Here is a 20,592-nt window from a genome sequence, read left to right as displayed (position 1 = left end):
CTTCCCTTTCAGTTATGTTAGCTACAGTTTGTAGGAGACAACGTTTCACATTATCTGGAAATCATTTTGGAAAAGGCTGCCACAGATCATCCTGTTATTATTTTCCCCACATAATGCCTTTATGTGGATTTTTCACTGCAGAAGACTTTACTGCTATTCATCTTTATTACTGTTTTTAACCCCTTATCTTTTAAATCTTTGCTTCTTTTTAACCTATACTGTATGCCTCCTCTGTTATGGCATTATCTCTCCTATCTTCAAAGTATGATGAGTGACATACTTTATGGGTATTCCCTCTATCATCTTCCATTGTTGAAAGGTATATAGACTAAAATTTGTGAGAATATTTATGGCATTTCTGTAACTGAAGACTTTGGAGTACTTTTATGACTAAATTGCTTTTCTTTTTAAGGCTACCAGGTTGTACACTGGTATTTAAACATCTAATCAAAAAGAAAAACTGCACCCACTTTCTCTCTTGCTTTTTGATTTTCCAATCAGCATTCATATAAAGTTAATGTGGGGGTATCATTATACTCAGGTTTATATGGAGCTGACTTTGATTATGGTCCTGAGGCTTCAGCTTGAGGGGAAAATGACAGTTTGATCCTGATTGGGAACTCCTTCATGTAACATTAGTGATCCTGGCTGTCCACTGGCTTCATTGACTTCATTATGCCAGTGAAATATCTCTTTTCATTAAAGCATATTTTCTGTATTTGAACATTGTTTAGCAAAGATCCTCATATGGGAATCTCCTTCCTAGAGAGACTGAAGTTTTAAGCTTCATAACCAAGTCTTAATTTTGAATTTATCCCTCTACTAATAGCAGTAACCCTCATTTTTATGTGACCCTGTCTAATAGCCACACCAAAGCTTTTGTATGATGCATCTGAGGATCAGGAAATTTTAAGAGTAAATCAGAGAAGACTTTTATTCTTATGAAAGAGTCAGGTATATTGGCTGTCTAGATGTATACAGTTTTTTTTTTAACTTTTATTGACATCATCCTGACACTTGGGCATCAGAATCCATTTCAATTCATGAACAACAGCAACAAAGGTAGAGACTGTTACAGGAATGAGGGCTGCAGAAAGCTGAGAGCTAACAGTCTTAGGGATGTGGACACTTTGAAAGTAAGTTGGAAGAAGAACTACAGACCTCCCATGAGCAGAACATTTATCTGCTATTAGTTAAAACTGAAGTTATTTCATTAAAGGCAGAGGCATCCTCTTTTCCCCAGACTTTTCTTGAAGAGCCTAAAAAAAGTTGGTATGCTCTAATGAAAAGCAAGGTAGGAGAAAACACTACTTTAACGTCAGTACATCTAGGACGACTTAAGGTGGCCTTACTCATGGGTTGGAAATGAGATGAAGAAAACATCAGAGTTGTTGCAGTAAAAAGACATTATCAGTGCATGGTTGTCTTGTGGCTAGGTGGAGAAAAACTCTGATTCAAAACTTATAACTGCTCTTAAATGTGATTTTTATGTCTGCTCTAAAATTAATCTGGCCTTCATTTTCAAGATGGTTCCTCATTACATTTTCCTAGTATTCTTATTGCTTCACTCTGATGCCTAGCCTGTGTTTTAAGGAATAAGTTCCTTATTTCTCAGTACACTCAGATAGAAAGCTTTTAAGTTCTGGTAAAATAGTGATCGATTCTTAGGCCTAGTTCCATACATGAAACTGGGTACCCAGTGAGTGAGCTCTTTTATTTTGGTAGATCCTTTCTATACATTGTTTTTAAAAGAGTGATGACTCTGTTAAGGAATTAATACAGGTTTAGAAAGCTTCCAGAAAAAGTACAATTTTAAGTGTGTTGTAATTTTTAATTTATCTTGGTTCTTTTTCCTTCTTTGCCCAAATTTCTACTGTAAATCCATCATTGACATTTCTATGGCCAACTATTTTCAACTGGACTTTATCTGTCTGGCCTGGCATACACTAACTCTTGTCATGTCACTCCCTTCTTCTGATCCTTATTTGGTAAATGTTAATTCCCTGAAAATATAACTTGTGTTTCCTCTGTATAAGAACTATTTTAAAAAAGTATTCTGCCCAAAGTGTTAGGCTTTGATACTATAACATAGCTATGGTTTTATTTTTAATATGTATATACATGAATTTTTTTAATAAATAAAGTCCAGATCATTATGTGAACTAATTTTTCCCTCCACTTAAATAGTATCTTTCTCCAGTTTGTGCAAACACAGCACATACTGTACATCTGATAGATAGATAGATATAGATTCTGTATAGATATATAGTTACTGTATATATAGATATACACAGATACATATACATACCACATTTCCGGCATGGTCCCTTCTTTGCATATCTAACTATCTTGACATATGTAAATATGCTAATCAGCCCTACCAACATCCAATGGTATCAGCCTATCATTTGTTTCAACTAGTAATAGTCCCTGCAACCATCAGAGGCCAATTTTTAAAACAAAAAGTAAAATATGGCAAAGAGCTGCCCTCTCCCGCTGTAAAAACTTAGAAAACAAGTCTCCCTCAAGAGAAAGGGTTGTGTGGGTGTTTTTCCAATGGAAATTGGTCAAATATAGATAAAAACTACTTACATTCTGTAATTTGGAATTTGACACTAAGATTTTATGTATGTGTTTTTGTTAACAATTGGTGTGTTTTTAAGATAAAGTAATATATGCTAGGTATCTGTTGGAATGGGTGGGGAGAAGTTAAAATCAAAGTAAATACATGTGAATAGAGCTTGGTGGTCTTTAATTAGACACCGGATCTGGTCTGCTATCTAGAGCTATGCTAATTTATTGTGCTACAGCTCTTATGGAAGAAATAGAAATGGCACATCTATTGACTGGTACCAGCTGTTCCCTGCCAATTGTCCTTTCCTGCAGATAGCAAGCTGTGCATTTGGCAGCAGTGAATCTCAAACAGTTAACATGTGCCCCAGGGAGGGCAACTGCTTAAGCCCATCAAAAAGCACAGCTATGCTCTGCAAGATTCATGTTAGATTCATCGCATCTGTTTCATATTTTTTGGGGGTATTCATAAGCGATAGAACAGTTGAGATGCAAAGTCACATTTTAATATAAAACAAAGGCAAGCATGAAACGGAGTATACATCTCAATGAATAATTTCATAATGAGCCGCCTTGTGTAGAAAATACAGTATGCGCCCAGTTATTTTTAGATTTAAAAAACCAAATAGGAATTCATTCAGATATCAGGGCACAATAACATCCCTGTTCTTAGAGGGCAGTACAATCAGAATTGTCTTAGTTCCAGGAAGATCACTACTCTCCAAATTATACTGCACCTACAAATTCAATTTCAGTTTATGCATGCAATTCATACTGTAGGCTAAACTACAGCATATTAATGCTAGAAAAGCCAGTTGAGTTGAATTGCCATCAGCTAATCAACTTGGCCTCCAATTTTATAAATATAAGTTAATTACTATATAGCCGAGGCTGGTTCCTATCTTGCTATGAATGCTGGCAGTCTTAAGATAACTAGCTTTGATTTCAAAGTGCTTCATATAGTACAAGACAAAATCAAGTAAACAGAAGGTTCCACTGGGCCGGGCTTTTGTAATTTCTAGTTTTACAATATTCTGCTTCTCAACTGGCTACATGTGAGCCAGGTCAGATCAGGATTTAGCCTATTCCTGCTAAAACTTTACAAATGGCCTAGTGTTCTACTTCCTCTTCCCCAGTTAGTTTCTACTAGTGATAACCTGTGGCTTTCCAAGTACTGCTGCATCTCTTAGCAGCCCAGCCAGCAGGGCCAATTGCAAGGATATAGTTGACCATCAACAATTGGGGGGCCATTGCTTTCCCACTATGTGCCTACTCTTTGTCCTGCACTTATCCTCTGAAGATTTCTCATATAATCAATGCATGCAGGACAGTTGAGAGAAGCTGAAATAGCGGTTAATGATGTAGATTGTCAACCACAATGTAAAACTGCAACACTGTTATTCAGGTTGAAAGTGATCAACCTTTTTTTCTTTCAGTTTAGAAAGTCACTGCCTATAGACTATAGGCCTGTTAAAGACATGTGGACACCCTCTTCCCCTGAAAATTAAATGGAATGTACACAAGCCTTTTTTGTAACTGATTTGGAGTGACAAGGATTCAGCCTATCCCTCCGGTTGCTGATCTTAAGTAGTCATGATTCTGTGCCTTGAGCAAGAAGGGATCAATTATCCTGTTACTATCTACTGTCATTTTAAATCTGCAGAGGAATTGTGCATGGCAAAAACTTCAAAGGCTGCTATCCTATTGTTAACATCTGTTTTCATTCATTCATTTTTAATGTGCTGTTTGTGATTAAAACAAGGGTTGCCCACTTTAAATATTTCTGAAGTTTAAGGGTTTTTTATTTATTTTTTGTTCAATGAAAAACTACTGCAGAAATATTGTACCAGGATTCAAAAACATATTTGTTAATTACAGTGATCATATAGTCTTTCAAATGCTAATAGTCTGACTGCAATTTCATTTTGTTTGGGACTGATAGAACTTATGATTAAAGAATAGTATAGCTTTATAGTGATTTTACTGCCATCTGTGTGCACCAGGCAATAACTATGTACAGATGGTTGTGATTCAGAGACAGGTTGCCACATGCAAAAAAGTATGTTTCCGTTATTTCAGTAAGATTTATTGCAGCAGTCACAGTTAAATGCTTGAACCTTAATGATAATTGCTACTAATCCTCAAGAAAAATGATTAGGGTTTAATAAACCACAAGGAGCGGCTTTTGTCATAAACTTCAGAAACATATTACAAAGGTATATTTTATTTTATTTTTTTTCATCCCTGCCTAGTCATTTATTTCAGCATATATAGTGCTGCAGTGCTTTATATTGTAAAAGGCAGAAAGACAATGTAAGACTTATATTTTGCAGAATGTCTTTCAAGTACTCAGTTATTTTAAAGTATAAAAATACATTGTATAGCTTTATCCGGGACATTTGAAAACTTGTTAACTATATTTGATCTTGCATGAAACAGAGCAGAAATTGTGGAATTAAAATGGTGATATGCCAAAAAGTATCATTTAACTTTCTCCTCATCATGTGCTGCCTCATCATGTCAAGGGGTGTTTCTGGGAAGAATTAATGAAAAATGCCAGGAATGTACAGTGTGTGAAGACTATATAATCCCAGCAGGGTCACTCAAGGCATGAAGGTCATCCCAGCTGCCCAGCTAAAGCAAGCAGGTACCTATACTGGCCAGCAGTGATACAGAAAAGTTGCCAGAGGCAGATGATCGCTTTAGTGACAATGGCAAAGGCATCAATTCATACTGTGTAGGAGAAGGCAATGGTAAACCACTACTGTATTTTACCAAGAAACCACATGGAGAGACAAGATAAAGTGATTTATGATATAGTGTCAGACAATGGGCCCCTCAGGTTGGATGGCAATCAACATGCTATTGAAGAAAAGCTGAGGATCTTTTGGAGTATTAATGTTGTTTATAATGCAGCTAGATTAAAGTCTTCCAGACATCTAGTTGCTGATGCTACTATGCAGGAAAATAAAATCTGAAACTGCAAAGACAGAATTACAGTGGGAACATGAAATATAAAAAGCATGAATATGGGAAAGCTCAACACAGTGACAGATGAAATGAATTGATCACACATTGACATCTTAGGCATCAGCCAATTGAAATGGTCTGGAATTGGACACTCAGACAGAAGATCATATCATTCAGGACATAGAAAACAAGGAATGACGGTGGTTTCATAATCAGGAAGGATGTAGTAAGGACAGTATTTGGGCACAATGCAATCAATGACCAAACAATATCAGTTAGACTTTGTGGACAATACTTTAATATTGATGGAGTTTTTAAATATTAATAAAAGAACTCCAAGCAGCTAACAGCAATCTTGCAGAGTAGAAGCGTGAACCAAAAAAAGGAACTTGCACATTAAGCTTAATTATGCTCAGAAATAAATTAAGTCTTCACACTGTAGTTAGATGAAGAAAAAATAGAGATACTTTTATTCAGTAGTTCTGGATACAGGTAGATTCATAGTAGAAAGTACTTAATCATCACTGGTTCTTTGTAGCAGAGGATGGCTGGGGAAGGAGCTGCACACAGCTGTACCTCCTGCTTGCATGTCTGCCCACGAGGTAATGGAGACTGTTAATCCCCAAGCCCAAGAAGGAGGAGGAAGTGGAAATCAGGTAACCCATGTGACATCCCACAAGCACAAGAGAGGTGTGATTTGCTAGAGCAACCTCCTTATGCTTATGAGACAATGCTGAGTTGATCCCTGATGATTCCAACAAATATGACGATTTTCCAAGCATATGCTCCAACCACTGTTGGAGAAGAAGAGGAGATTGATGAGTTTTATTGTCAAAATCAATCTGAAATTGACAGAACTTGCAAACAGCATTTGTTGCTTGTGGCTGGACAGTGGAATGCCAAAGTTAGAAATATTACAGATGAAAATATCCTTGGACTGTTGCCCTAGGAAACTGACTATTTTGTTTTGGTGCCTTCAAGTCAGTGTTGACTCCTGGCAACTGCCTGGACAAGTCACTGCAGTTTTATTGGCAAGATTTTCAGAAGTGGTTTGCCATTGCCTGCTTCCTAGGGCTGAGAGAGAGTGACTGGCCCAAGTTTGCCCAGTTGGCTTTGTGCCCAAGGCAGGACTAGAACTCATGGTCTCCTGGTTTCTAGCCTGATGCCTTAACCACTACACCAAACTGGCTTTCATGGAAACTGAAATAAAGCATACCAATAACAAGGAAAAGAGTCTTAATGGACTGTGCAAAGTGTCATACAATGTTATTAATTTCACATAGTAACAAAAATATATTTAGGATTATCCAATGCAGATTAGAGTCCTACATGGAAAGGGAGATGCCAGATGTTCCAAGGCCGAGGGAAAAAGATTTATTGCTGATTCATACAGGATAAATGAGAAAGCCAAGAATATCCCAAAGAAGTCAATAAATACTTCATTGGTTACAGAAATGCATTTGATTGTTTCAACCATGTCAGGCTGTGGAATGTACATAGGAAACTGGAATCCTCATGCTAAAGCTATACACAGATCAGGAAGCCAAAGCCACAGTCCAGACAGAACATGGTAAATCAGACTGGTTTCATATTGAGAAAGGAGTGAGAAAAGGCTGTATATTCTCCCCTTATTTATTCAAGTTATATGAAGAATATAAATGAAGGGAAGCTGGACTGGAAGATGAGTATGGTTTTGAAACTGGAGGAAGAAACATCAATATCCTGTAGTGTGCTAATTACACTACTCTTGTGTAGATGATGACAGGTGAAAATGCAAATAATCTGCAAGCTCTAGTAAGGAAAGTAAGGGAACACAGAGAAAAAATAACTAAATATAAAGAAGACCACACAAATGACAACAGGTACAGCCACTAGTCTTAGAATTGCCAATGAAGATACTGAAGTGGTGGATAGCTTATGCTTTTTAGGATTAACTATTAACCAGTGGTCAAGAAATACATCATAGGTAAGTTTGTGGTATAGCAGCAATGAAGCCTCAGGAAAAAATAGTCAGTTGCCATGATGCTCCATGCCTACAATGAGCAGAATTGTATAGGAAATTATTTTCCCCATGACAATCTATGGAAGCAAAAGTTGGACTTTGAAGAAACAGGATAGAGTATTGATGTTTTTGAACTTTGGGTTGGAGAAGACTCCTGAAAATACCATGGATAGCCAAGAAAAACAAATGGATCATCAAACAAATCAATCCAAATTTCTCACTGGAGGCAAAAATAATCAGGCTCAAATTATTATATTTTGGACACATTATGTTCAGACTTAGTTCCTTTGAGAAGTCCATAATGTTGGGAAATGTGGAAGGAAAGAGGAGAGGGCAACCAGTAGCGATGTGGATGGACTTAATTACAGTGGTGATAAGTGTACTGTTGGAAGTCCTGCAGGACCAGGTTAGGGAGAGGTCTAACTGGAAAAAATCTATCTAAGTGATCACTAAGAATCAACACTAATTTGATGCCACATCAAATAATGAAAACACCAGTCTGCCTTCTTCCCTTTTTGTCTTCAAATATCTAGGAATATTCTGTGTTACCGTCTCTGAGATTATCTAAAACTCACACTAAATATGGCTTTGAAGGTATGGCTCACAAACTTAAAAATATGTGTCTTAAATCCCATGTTTTCATAATATTTGGACTTAGTTCCATAGTAGATTGAATGGACTTCTTCTCATCCAGAAAATGGAGATGGTCACAGTTCTGAAACTTTTTTGCATTTAGGGATTCATTATGAAGAATTATTTTAAAGGAATTGTAACATTTGGAGATATGTAGCATCCAAAAGCTACACATTTTATAAATGGCTCCATATTTTACAAACATTTTACATATTTTTATGCCAACAGTTTACAAAATACACAATAATAAATTGAAAGCAATATGAAACTACATTCAGTAAAAAGGAGGGAGAAAAGTAAAATAATAATACAGAAAAACAATTCATACAGAAAAGGCCTGAGTGAAAAGAAAGCTAATGCTTAAAAATAATAATCTTTTATGTGTCATGATTCTCAGGGGGGAGTGCATCCACAGCAAAGTTGCAACCACAGAGAAAACTGGCCCTTGAATCAAATTTAGCACGGTAGTCCCCTGAAGATCTCAGCAATCTACTCAACTTTGTAAGAGGGAATGAAATCCATCAAGGGTGCACTGATATAAGGCCCTGGTCTCAAGTTCTTTAGGACTTTATACATTCTAAGCCAAATTTTCCAAGTAGCTTGTAGCTGTCAACCCACATAGCTTCATGAACTGAGGTGTACCATCTGCATGATTGGGTGTTCTGCTCAGCCACTTGGTCACTGCATTCTGTGCTATTTATGGCTTCTGATCGATCTATATCTATCTATCTATCTATCTATCTATCTATCTATCTATCTATCTATCTATCTATCAATCATTTCAGCTTATATAGCTGCCTATCTTAAATACATGATTCTTGACAGCTTACAACAATTAAAAACAAGACAAAGAACAGAATATAAAAACATATAAAAGCCATATAACCTAGTCCGTAGTTGTGATATTAAAAAAACCCCCACTAAACAACTTTCAACATCCCCACAATCTCCCAAACCCAAAGCTACTCAGTCTTGCTGGGGTTGGTGCTCCAAACTGAGCACATTACGGTAATCAAAGCATGAGACTGAGGAAACAGTGGCTAGCCTCTCCCAGTCCAGGAAAGGATGTACTAAAGCAGGTAATAGGTGCTCCTGGCTACAGATATCACTTGGCTCTCCAATGACATCAGTAAATTTAGGAGTACCCTAAACTAAGTACTTGTCTTTTCTGAGGGAAGGCAACATTATTTAAAACAGGCAAACCTCCCAGCTCCCGTCTGTGGGAACCACCTACCCACAAGGATCCCACCTTGTCAAAATTCAGCCTCTTTTCATTGGCCCTGATCTACCTCATTGCTGCAGCAGCCACTTATTCAAAACAATAAGTCTTTCCTGATTCAAATCTTATAGAGAAATGTAGTTCTTAAAGATTCAACTGGCAGCTTCCATTTTGAATAAATACGTAATAAGGAGGAGGGGTAATCAATCCTGGGGGTGGTTAGCACTCTGAAGAGGCCCCCGTGAATTACATGATTTTAAATTAAGAACTTTTAATACCTCCATCTTGGCTTTTATATTTCACATTTATATCTATATTTAAGAAATACTGTTTTTATTGTATTTTAATATGTATTTATTTTTAGTTTTATTGTAAAACACCCACAGTCTCTCTTCGAGTGAAATGGGCGGTGACAAAATTTGAAATATAAATAAATATAAATAAAATAAATATAAATAAGGTAATGTAGGATTTTCTGCAATTATGTGCAAGCTTCAGTTGTATAGCCTCTCCTGACCTCATTGTGAGTCCTTCAGTTGTAGTGAGGACAATTGTACTGTATATCAATCCAGCAATGCACAGTAAATGGTCACAGTAGCAACATCTCAAAGACAGTCCATTAAATGAACATCTTCACAGGTTCTGTGGTGTGTCCTTTATTTTTTATTATTATTAATCATGGTAAATATAATATTCTTTTTTTCCTTTCCATTTTCCATGTAACTTCTTTCAAAGGCTGAAATTTTGATTCTTCCCTCCTTGCTTAGTCATTCATTCAAATGGAAATGGAATTAGGAAAATAATAATTCAATGTTTTGGGTAAATCAAATGGATGTACTAACATGAAGTTGAGAAGAAAAGAAAGAAAACATATTTCCATGAGGCTGTATGGGAGATATGTAGAGGAAAAACAATTTTTTTCACTCAAGCTGCCATGAGATTAATGATATACTGATATACTGATTATCTAAGTTTGTAATATCTCAACTATTTTCTAAACAGTATTAAGTAGGAAGCTTTCTGGAATAATTTTTTTAGAGCTTTCCAGTTCCTGCAGCTTTCTTCCACAGTTGCTGACTTCTTTGTGACATTATTAAGTGGTATGTTTATGCAGAGAAGTCATCACCACAACTTATTACTTGGGGTTTAGTCAATTAATATAGTCATGTTTATTAATTTAAAATCTTGTTTGCTACGAGCAACATAATTTACCTACAGCAAGTTTTCACATATTTTTTTTAGCTGTCTGAATTTAGACTTTGGTATCTCAGAGTCGTCGAGAAATCACTTGGTATTTTATATCTTTTGGAAGTTCAACATCCAAAAACGCCAAAGGATTTGATTGTCTTGTGGTCATTTTGCTTTTCGTTGGCTGATCACAAATTCTTCTATATTCAGATCCTACAAACTTATAAAGTATCAGAAGCTGCTGTAGCTTCACTAAGGTAATGGAAATAAATATTCCTAGAAACCCAAACCTGCACTCAGCTCTTGGCTGTCCTTGACCAGCTTCTTCAAGCAATGCCAGGCAATCATTCTGACCATCACTATTTCTCTGTAGGAAGGAGGATTTTTTTGTCCATAATTATGAAGGCTAGAAATAGGTAAAATAAAGTGCCCAAATGAAGCTTTTGTCATTTATGGCACTCCTAAATTTTGATATTTGTACAAGAGTATTATCTATTACTGGATTGCAGCAGAAAACAATATGGCAAGGTAATGCCTACAGGAGAAATATTTGCCTTCCTAAGTTGATGTAAAATGAAGTGTTGAGTTCTGGTGAGGCATGTAAACGCATAGATGAACTGAGACTCATGAGAAAAAGAAAAGATATTTTTCTCATTGATTCAGAATTACTGTTGTTTGAGACAGATTCTAGAGAAATTGAGTACTGTAAGAGGAAGCAATAGATTATGAAATATCTACCAAGGGATTCAGCATGTGAGTGATACTTTGATGTATCTTGCTCAGTTCAAAGATGGATGAGTGCAATAATTCATGTGCAGTCATGCACTTTACTAATATGCATATATGCAAATCAAGTATTAAACCTAGGTTTCCTGGCCTAAAAGCTTTAGCAAAATTTTTAACAGAGCAAAGACGAAATTAGTAGAGGTGCTAATAGTGGAATATGCAAAGTCTTTGTACCAGGTGCAAGATACACAGTGTTGTTATTGGTGAACAGGGTAAGTGAAACAGAAAAGGTGAAGGGTCCTAGTTTTCAGAACAGCAAACACAGCTTAGAGTCAAGACACAGGCATGAGACCAGATTGTTGAAGTTATTATTGCAGTATGAGTGCTCTCCAGTGAGTCCTTTATACTGCATTCTTTCAACCAACTTCTCACTACAGTACAACCAACCTTAGACAGATCTAATTACACAGCTAGTCCACTTTGGGCCAAAGCTTACTCTTGAATTCACTGCAAAGTGCCTTTCACAGATCCTTGTGCTTTATTGCATCTCTGTCCTTTGACCATGCAGAGGACATGATAACAGTAATGTTTAGTAAAAGTTAATACGCTAACCCTCTATAATCCTAGACCAGGTTGTTCTAGTTGCTTTTACCATGTACATTGTTTTACTGTTCTCACTTTCTGCGCTGTTTGATATTCTGTTGGGTTATCTTTGAGGGGGATTATTCCTGGGCCTATGTGTGGTGTAGTTAGGAATGTGTTAGTACAGGATGCTTGTGTTCTGGAATTTTCAACAGTCAGATCAGAGCCCACAAAGATATTCTGCCCAGAACCTAACTTATCGGGGAATTTCGCTGTTCTTATAATAAGTGGGAGACCGCAGGAAAGAACAGTGCTTGATTCAAACTGGAAGAAGCTCTACAAAGCTTTATATTTTTCTGTCAGGAAACTAATTTAAGAGGGCTACATTTGAGGGACTCATGGGGTGGTTTGCATGATATGTATGATTAGGCTAAATTGAGAATTAATAATTTGAGATTTATAAAGTTTGGGGAACCTAGCTATTGTCCTGGCATTGAGCATGAGCTATGCAGTTATGTACAAACTATGTAAAGACATAATATGGCTCTTGAGCATATCATGTTAAACAAATATAATAATTGCAAAGTATTAACCAAGTTCATGTGTTGCCTGAACCTGAACAATTGGTCTAAGATGATCTGGCAAGTTCCTGACTTTGAACTTCACATGGTGCTGCAACCACTAGTTTGTCTTACTGTCTTCACCTTGGGCCTGGACTTATTTTCCATTCAGAACACCAGAGTTACTATATTTTTTTCCTTACATAAATAAGATAAATGCTGTTCACTAGCTGGAAGCTTTAGAAATAATAGATATCATTCCTGTGTTTACTGTTTACCAAAGCAGCTCCATTAAATTATAAGTATGTACTGAAAGGGGTAAAAAGAGGTTGTATGGCCAAAACCTTCAGCAAAGGATTGTTACCTTGTCATGGTGCTGGACCTTGAGCACCTCAATGATGCCATGAGCTAAACCATGAAGGGCCACCCAAGATGGGAAGGTCATGACAGAGAGGTCAGACTAAATGCGATCCCTGGTGAAGGTAATGGCAACCCACCCCAGTATTTTTGCTGTGAAAACTAAATGGATCAGTACAACCAGAGATATGTCGGTATACCATCGGAAGATGAGACCCCCAGGTTGGAAGATGGTCAAAATGCTACTGGGGAGGAACAGAGGGTGAGTTCAACTAGCCCCAGATGTGATGATGCAGCTAGCTCAAAGTCGAAAGGACGGCTAGCAGCCAATGGTGCTGGTGGTGAATGGCAAATCCGATGTTCTAAGGACCAACACACCATTGGAACCTGGAATGTAAGATCTATGAGCCAGGGCAAATTGGATGTGGTTATTGGTGAGATGTCAAGATTAAAGATAGACATTTTGGGCGTCAGTGAACTGAAATGGAGTGGAATGGGCCACTTCACATCAAATGACCGCCAGATCTACTACTGTGGACAAGAGGACCACAGAAGAAATGGAGTAGCCTTCATAATTAATAGTAAAGTGGCTAAAGAAGTGCTTGGATACAATCCAAAAAATGATAGAATGATCTCAATTTGAATTCAGGGCAAGCCATCTAACATCACAGTGATCCAAATATACGCCCCAACCACAGATGCTGAAGAAGCTGAAGTAGAGCAGTTCTATGAGGATCTGCAGCACCTACTGGACAACACGCCTAAAAGAGATGTTATTTTCATCACGGGAGACTAGAATGCTAAGGTGGGCAGTCAAATGAGACCTGGAATTACAGGTAAGCATGGCCTGGGAGAACAAAACAAAGCAGGACATAGGCTGATAGAATTTTGCCAAGACAATTCACTCTGCATAACAAACACTCTCTTCCAACAACCTAAGAGATGGCTTTATACATGGACTTCACCAGATGGACAACACTGAAATCAGATTGACTACATCCTTTGCAGCCAAAGGTGGTGGACATCTATACAGTCGGTAAAAACAAGACCTGGAGCTGACTGTAGTTCTGATCACGAACTTCTTCTTGCACAATTTAGGATCAGACTAAAGAGATTAGGGAAGACCCACAGATCAGCTAGATATGAGCTCACTAATATTCCTAAGGAATATGCAGTGGAGGTGAAGAATAGATTTAAGGGACTGGACTTAGTAGATAGGGTCCCGGAAGAACTCTGGACAGAAGTTCTCAACATTGTTCAGGAGGCGGCAACAAAATACATCCCAAAGAAAGAGAAAACCAAGAAGGCAAAATGGCTGTCTGCTGAGACACTAGAAGTAGCCCAAGAAAGAAGGAAAGCAAAAGGCAACAGTGATAGGGGGAGATATGCCCAATTAAATGCAAAATTCCAGAGGTTAGCCAGAAGAGATAAGGAATTATTTTTAAACAAGCAATGCGTGGAAGTGGAAGAAGACAATAGAATAGGAAGGACAAGAGACCTCTTCCAGAAAATTAGAACCATTGGAGGTAAATTCCAGGCCAAAATGGGTATGATCAAAAACAAAGATGGCAAGGACCTAACAGAAGAAGAAGAGATCAAGAAAAGGTGGCAAGAATATACAGAAGACCTGTATAGGAAGGATAACAATATCGGGGATAGCTTTGACGGTGTGGTCAGTGAGCTAGAGCCAGACATCCTGAAGAGTGAGGTTGAATGGGCCTTAAGAAGCATTGCTAATAACAAGGCAGCAGGAGACGATGGCATCCCAGCTGAACTGTTCAAAATCTTGCAAGATGATGCTGTCAAGGTAATGCATGCTATATGCCAGCAAATTTGGAAAACACAAGAATGGCCATCAGACTGGAAAAAATCAACTTATATCCCCATACCAAAAAAGGGGACTACTAAAGAATGTTCAAACTATCAAACAGTGGCACTCATTTCACATGCCAGTAAGGTAATGCTCAAGATCCTGCAAGGTAGACTTCAGCAATTCATGGAGTGAGAATTGCCAGATGTACAAACTGGGTTTAGAAAAGGCAGAAGAACTACAGAGACCAGAATACCAGATTGCCAATATCCACTGGATAATGGAAAAAGCCAGGGAGTTTCAGAAAAACATCTATTTCTGTTTTATTGACTATTCTAAAGCCTTTGACTGTGTGGACCATAACAAATTGTGGCAAGTTCTTAGTGGTATGGGGATACCAAGTCATCTTGTATGCCTCCTGAAGAATCTGTATAACGACCAAGTAGCAACAGTAAGAACAGACCATGGAACAACGGACTGGTTTAAGATTGGGAAAGGAGTACGGCAGGGCTGTATACTCTCACCCTACATATTCAACTTGTATGCAGAACACATCATGTGTAATGGTTGCCTAATCCCAAATACTCAGTCTCACAAGCTCGGGCTTAAAGATAACTGATTTATTAAAGGAATAGTATGCAAATACAGAGAATGCTGAGAATGAGCAAAAGCGTGCCAAATACAAACTTAAAAGCCTTGCTTCCAACCCAGTCCCGCCCCGAGCGCTCGTTAGCAACTACCCCCTCCCAGGTGCTAGCAACCGTTACATCTGCCTGGGAAAGTAACCTTGAACAGAGTTGCAAACCCAAACATACATTCCAAAGTAGCAAAATAAAGAGCACAGCAATAGTGGAAAATACCAGCAAACGTTCCAGCATGTAGGACACAAAGGAACGGTTTGACATGTGAAACGTTACGATGTTAACAACACATTGAAATGGTGAACATGACATATCGCCCCCCTAAAAAAAAATTGCTAAGGAGCCGGCTTGTCCGGATAAGCAGAGTGAAAACGTGCAACCAGGTCGGGTGAGCGAACATCGTGAGCAGAAACCCACTCAGGATGAGGGAAATGTTTCCAATGGATGAGATACTGCAAAGTGGAGCGCTGGCGGCGTGAGTCAAGGACTTCCCTGACCTCAAAGTGTTGTTGATTATCGATCATAATGGGAGGTTGAGGGGTCGGTTGGGGATGCCAGCGGTCCGACGGCAGGTACGGTTTGAGTAGGCTGCAATGAAAAACAGGATGCAAACGTTTAAGATTGTGGGGCAGATCAAGTTTGAAAGTTACAGGGTTAATTTGCACAACAATAGGGAAAGGACCCACAAATTTAGGTCCAAGTTTTTTGGAGGGTTGTGAGGTTTTGATGAATTTCGTGGAGAGGTAGACCTTATCCCTCACAGTAAACGCAGGTTGGGGGGAACGTTTAGCATCTGCATGCTTTTGTAGGTGGTTTGGGCATGGGACAGGGCTTGTTGAATGTTGTGCCATGAGTCCTGTAGGGTTTCAGCCCAGTCAATGAGAGAGGTTGGCAGTGATTGGGGGTGTGGGAGTTCGGGTATCGGGACGAACTCCCGGCCAAAGATGGTTTTAAAGGGAACCTGTCCAGTGCTTTGATGTACAGCGTTATTGTAGGCAACTTCAGCAAAAGGAAGCAGGTCCACCCAGTTGTCTTGTTGATAATTGACGAATGCCCGTAAATATTGTTCCAGTGTTGAATTAACAGCTTCAGTAGATCCATCCGTCTCTGGATGCCACGCAGTGGAGAGGGCTTGTTTGGTGCCAATCAGTTTTAAAAATGCCCGCCAAAACTGTGACGTAAATTGTGAGCCTCTGTCACTCACCAAACGGGCGGGGATTCCATGGAGATGGTACACGTGTATGAGGAAGAGGCGTGCCAGCTGTTGTGCGGTGGGGATGGAAGCGCATGGGATAAAATGCGCTTGTTTGGAGAAAAAGTCCTTTACAACCCAAATGACTGTTTTTCGTTGACTGGGTGGGAGGTCAACAATAAAATCCATGGATATGTCCTGCCATGGGTAGGCAGGGGTTGCCAAAGGTTGCAGAAAGCCCTGAGGCTTGCCAGGTTTGCGCTTGGTTGTTGCACACACAGGGCAAGCGGCCACATAAGTTTTAAGGTCCCTTAGAAGAGTTGGCCACCAGAATTGACGTTTGATGAGGTGAAGGGTTTTTAGGTACCCAAAATGTCCAGCCAACTTATCGTCATGGCAACGCTGGAGGATCGTCTTTCATAAAGCCTCAGGGACATACAGACGATTGTTTCGCCAGGCAAAGTCCTCAGTAAAAGTTACAGTGTTTAAATTTGCTTGTAACCAAGTGTCAGATTTCAGGTGGAAAAGCAACTGTTGCTTCAAGTCTGATGGAATTGGCAGACGCGCCGGACGGGAGGGAGGCGGAGCGGTCTGGCGTTGAGCCTGTTGCGCTCGCGTCTGACTGCGTGTCACAGCCGCCAAACTCAATTGCTTTTCAGTCCATACAGTACCCTGTACCATTGGCCCAGGGCCAGCATCTTGGGGTCTGCATGATAAAGCATTTGCTAAAAAGTTTTTCCTGCCTGGTATAAACTTGAGTGTGAAATCAAAGCGAGTGAAAAATTTAGCCCATCGAAGTTGTTTGGGGCTGAGTTTTCGACTGGTGCTTAATGCTTCTAGGTTCTTATGATCAGTCCACACTTCGAAAGGGTAGGAAGCCCCTTCCAATAAGTGACGCCAGGTTTCCAAGGCTGTTTTGACAGCAAACGCCTCTTTTTCCCAAACATGCCACCTTCTCTCTGTTTCTGTGAACTTGTGAGAGAGGTAAGCACAGGGTTTTAGAGTGCCAGATTGGTCTGCTTGCAGCAGAATTTCTCCGATGGAGAAGTCGGAGGCATCAACCTGCACCACGAAAGGCTTAGTTGGGTCAGGATGCTGCAAAATAGGTTCAGTGGTGAAAATCTGTCTGAGCACATCAAACGCTTGTTGGCAGGCTGGGGTCCATTTAAGGAGCGTGCCTGGGTTCTTCAAAGTGCTGTTTTAGTGCCCACAGAAACTCATCAAAGTCCTCTAACTCCGTGGCTTCTGCTTGGCATAACTGCACATACCAATCCGCTGCCCTCCCCTTCAACTTGTTGGCAATAAAATTGATTTTGCCCTGCTCCGAACGAAAGCATCGCCCCCAATCCTCCATATAATGCCTAGCATTGGTAATGAAAAAAGAGAGCGTGGTAGGGTCGCCATCAAACTTTACCCCAAATGGTGGAAAGGTTCTTATTGGCTCCGCTGGCTGCGCTGGCTCTGCAAACATCAACGCACGTCGAGCCCCCAGTGGTGGCCGCTCCCTGGTTGTTCTCGACTCCCTTCCCCTCGATTGTCGGGAAGCCCAAGTTCTACTTCTTCCCCTGAGTGACGGGGACCTCTCTCTCAGGTAAGCCAGCTGGGAGGGGTCTTCTTCCCAATCTTCCTGTAGGGACCCCAACCCTCTGGGAATATCCTTCAGGAGGGCCACTATCATGTCCATTTTATCCTCTACTGCTTTCATGCGAGCAGAAGTGACAGGCTCTTCTAAGGGTCTAGTTGTCACCACCACCCTCGGTGATAAGGGGATTTCAGGTTCCCAGGATGGCTGTGGTGATTCCCTCCCCGTTCTTGCTTCCACCTCAGGTTGGAGTTCACCCCTTGTGGCACCCTGCACCTCCAACAATAGGTCATTCAATTGGGCATCCCGCTTATCTCGACGTGCTGCCCTTTGGGCTTGCGAAGCCAGAGCTACCAGGGTCTTTGTCGAGTCTGGCTCCTCTTCGCTCCCATCACTCTCGTGTAGTTGAGGTTCTGTCATCGCTAGCGCTCCCCTTTACCCAAAATTTGGATGGGGCTAGCGGAAGATGATATCAATGGTTCTCAGCTTTATGTAATGGTTGCCTAATCCCAAATACTCAGTCTCACAAGCTCGGGCTTAAAGATAACTGATTTATTAAAGGGATAGTATGCAAATACAGAGAAAGCTGAGAATGAGCAAAAGCGCGCCAAATACAAACTTAAAAGCCTTGCCTTCAATCCAGTCCCGCCCCGAGCACCCGTCAGCAAGCACCCCCTCCCAGGTGCTAGCAACCGTTACATCTGCCTGGGAAAGTAACCTTGAACAGAGTTGCAAACCCAAACATACATTCCAAAGTAGCAAAATAAAGAGCACAGCAATAGTGGAAAATACCAGCAAACGTTCCAGCATGTAGGACACGAAGGAACGGTTTGACATGTGAAACGTTACGATGTTAACAACACATTGAAATGGTGAACATGACATCATGCAACAAGCTGGGCTTGAGGAATCCAAGGCTGGAGTTAAAATTGCTGGAAGAAACATTAACAATCTCAGATATGCAGATGATACCACTTTGATGGCTGAAAGCGAAGAGGAACTGAGGAGCCTTATGATGAAGGTGAAAGAAGAAAGTGCAAAAGCTGGCTTGCAGCTAAACCTCAAAAAAACCAAGATTATGGCAACCAGCTTGATTGATAACTGGCAAATAGAGGGAGAAAATGTAGAAGCAGTGAAAGACTTTGTATTCCTAGGTGCGAAGATTACTGCAGATGCTGACTGCAGTCAGGAAATCAGAAGACGCTTAATCCTTGGGAGAAGAGAAAGGACAAATCTCGATAAAATAGTTAAGAGCAGAGACATCACACTGACAACAAAGGTCCGCATAGTTAAAGCAAAGGTGTTCCCTGTAGTAACATATGGCTGCGAGAGCTGGACCATAAGGAAGGCTGAGAGAAGGAAGATCGATGCTTTTGAACTGTGGAGTTGGAGGAAAATTCTGAGAGTGCCTTGGACTGCAAGAAGATCCAACCAGTCCATCCTCCAGGAAATAAAGCCAGACTGCTCACCTGAGGGAATGATATTAAAGGCAAAACTGAAATACTTTGACCACATAATGAGAAGACAAGACATCCTGGAGTAGATGCTGATGCTAGGGAGAGTGGAGGGCAAAAGGAAGAGGGGCCGACCAAGGGCAAGATGGATGGATGATATTCTAGAGGTGACAGACTCGTCCCTGGGGGACCTGGGGGTGTTGACGACCGACAGGAAGCTCTGGCGTGGGCTGGTCCATGAAGTCACGAAGAGTCGGAAGCGACTAAACGAATAAACAACAAATGGCCAAAACACATGGTCAAAGAAGGATGGCATCCAGTTCTCCTTAGGATGGGAAATGGGTTTCTCTTTATTGACATTGCCACTGAAGGCTCTTTCTATCACTAATTCACAACTGGTCTGGGTGTCCTGCAGGCTTTAGGCTTTTGAAGAACCCTAAGAGGTGTTTAGACAGTGGTTGAACTGCCTAAAATAAGGTAGCACCAGCTGTGGTGTTCGGGCTCTCCAAGGTGATTATCCTGATAGATTTCATTGTCCATGCTGAGGACCCTGTGCTGGGGCAATTTAGCATTTAATTCTCTTAGATTATCACTCTTAGATTTTGTTGGATATATTATTCATTTTTTTTTCTTTCATGGTGCAAAATACAGGGTGGTCACCTGGTGTCCCTCCTTCCATTTCTATTCTTTTGCCATTATGTATATAAAATGTTAATCCAAGCCCACTTCCTTTGGGTTTGTCCATGCTAATTACCCACAGTGTGGTTTCCAATGGCTTTCTGCGCAGTTCTGTGCTTTTTAATAGATTCAGTTATACAGAATGTAAATTGTTGTCATCACGGCTTCTGCCCTTTTATCACTTGCCTCTTGTTCCTGTCTCTCTTTCCCTGCCTTTGCTTGCCTTTTTTTCCTGTTTTGTTTTGATCAGTTAACTGTTTCTGATGTTTGCTGAAGTTTCATGAATAAACATCAAGCAACATTTTTACTAGTGAACCGAGTGCATGTATGCTTGCTCAGATTGGGATATAGGAATTGACTGGGAGTGTGCTGGATGCAAACAAAGCATAAATTACCAACAGTAATTTTCCAACAGATTTTAATATTG

Source organism: Candoia aspera, chromosome 2 (genome assembly GCF_035149785.1).
Source record: "Candoia aspera isolate rCanAsp1 chromosome 2, rCanAsp1.hap2, whole genome shotgun sequence".
Taxonomy (NCBI): domain Eukaryota; kingdom Metazoa; phylum Chordata; class Lepidosauria; order Squamata; family Boidae; genus Candoia; species Candoia aspera.
This window is presented reverse-complemented; position numbering follows the sequence as displayed.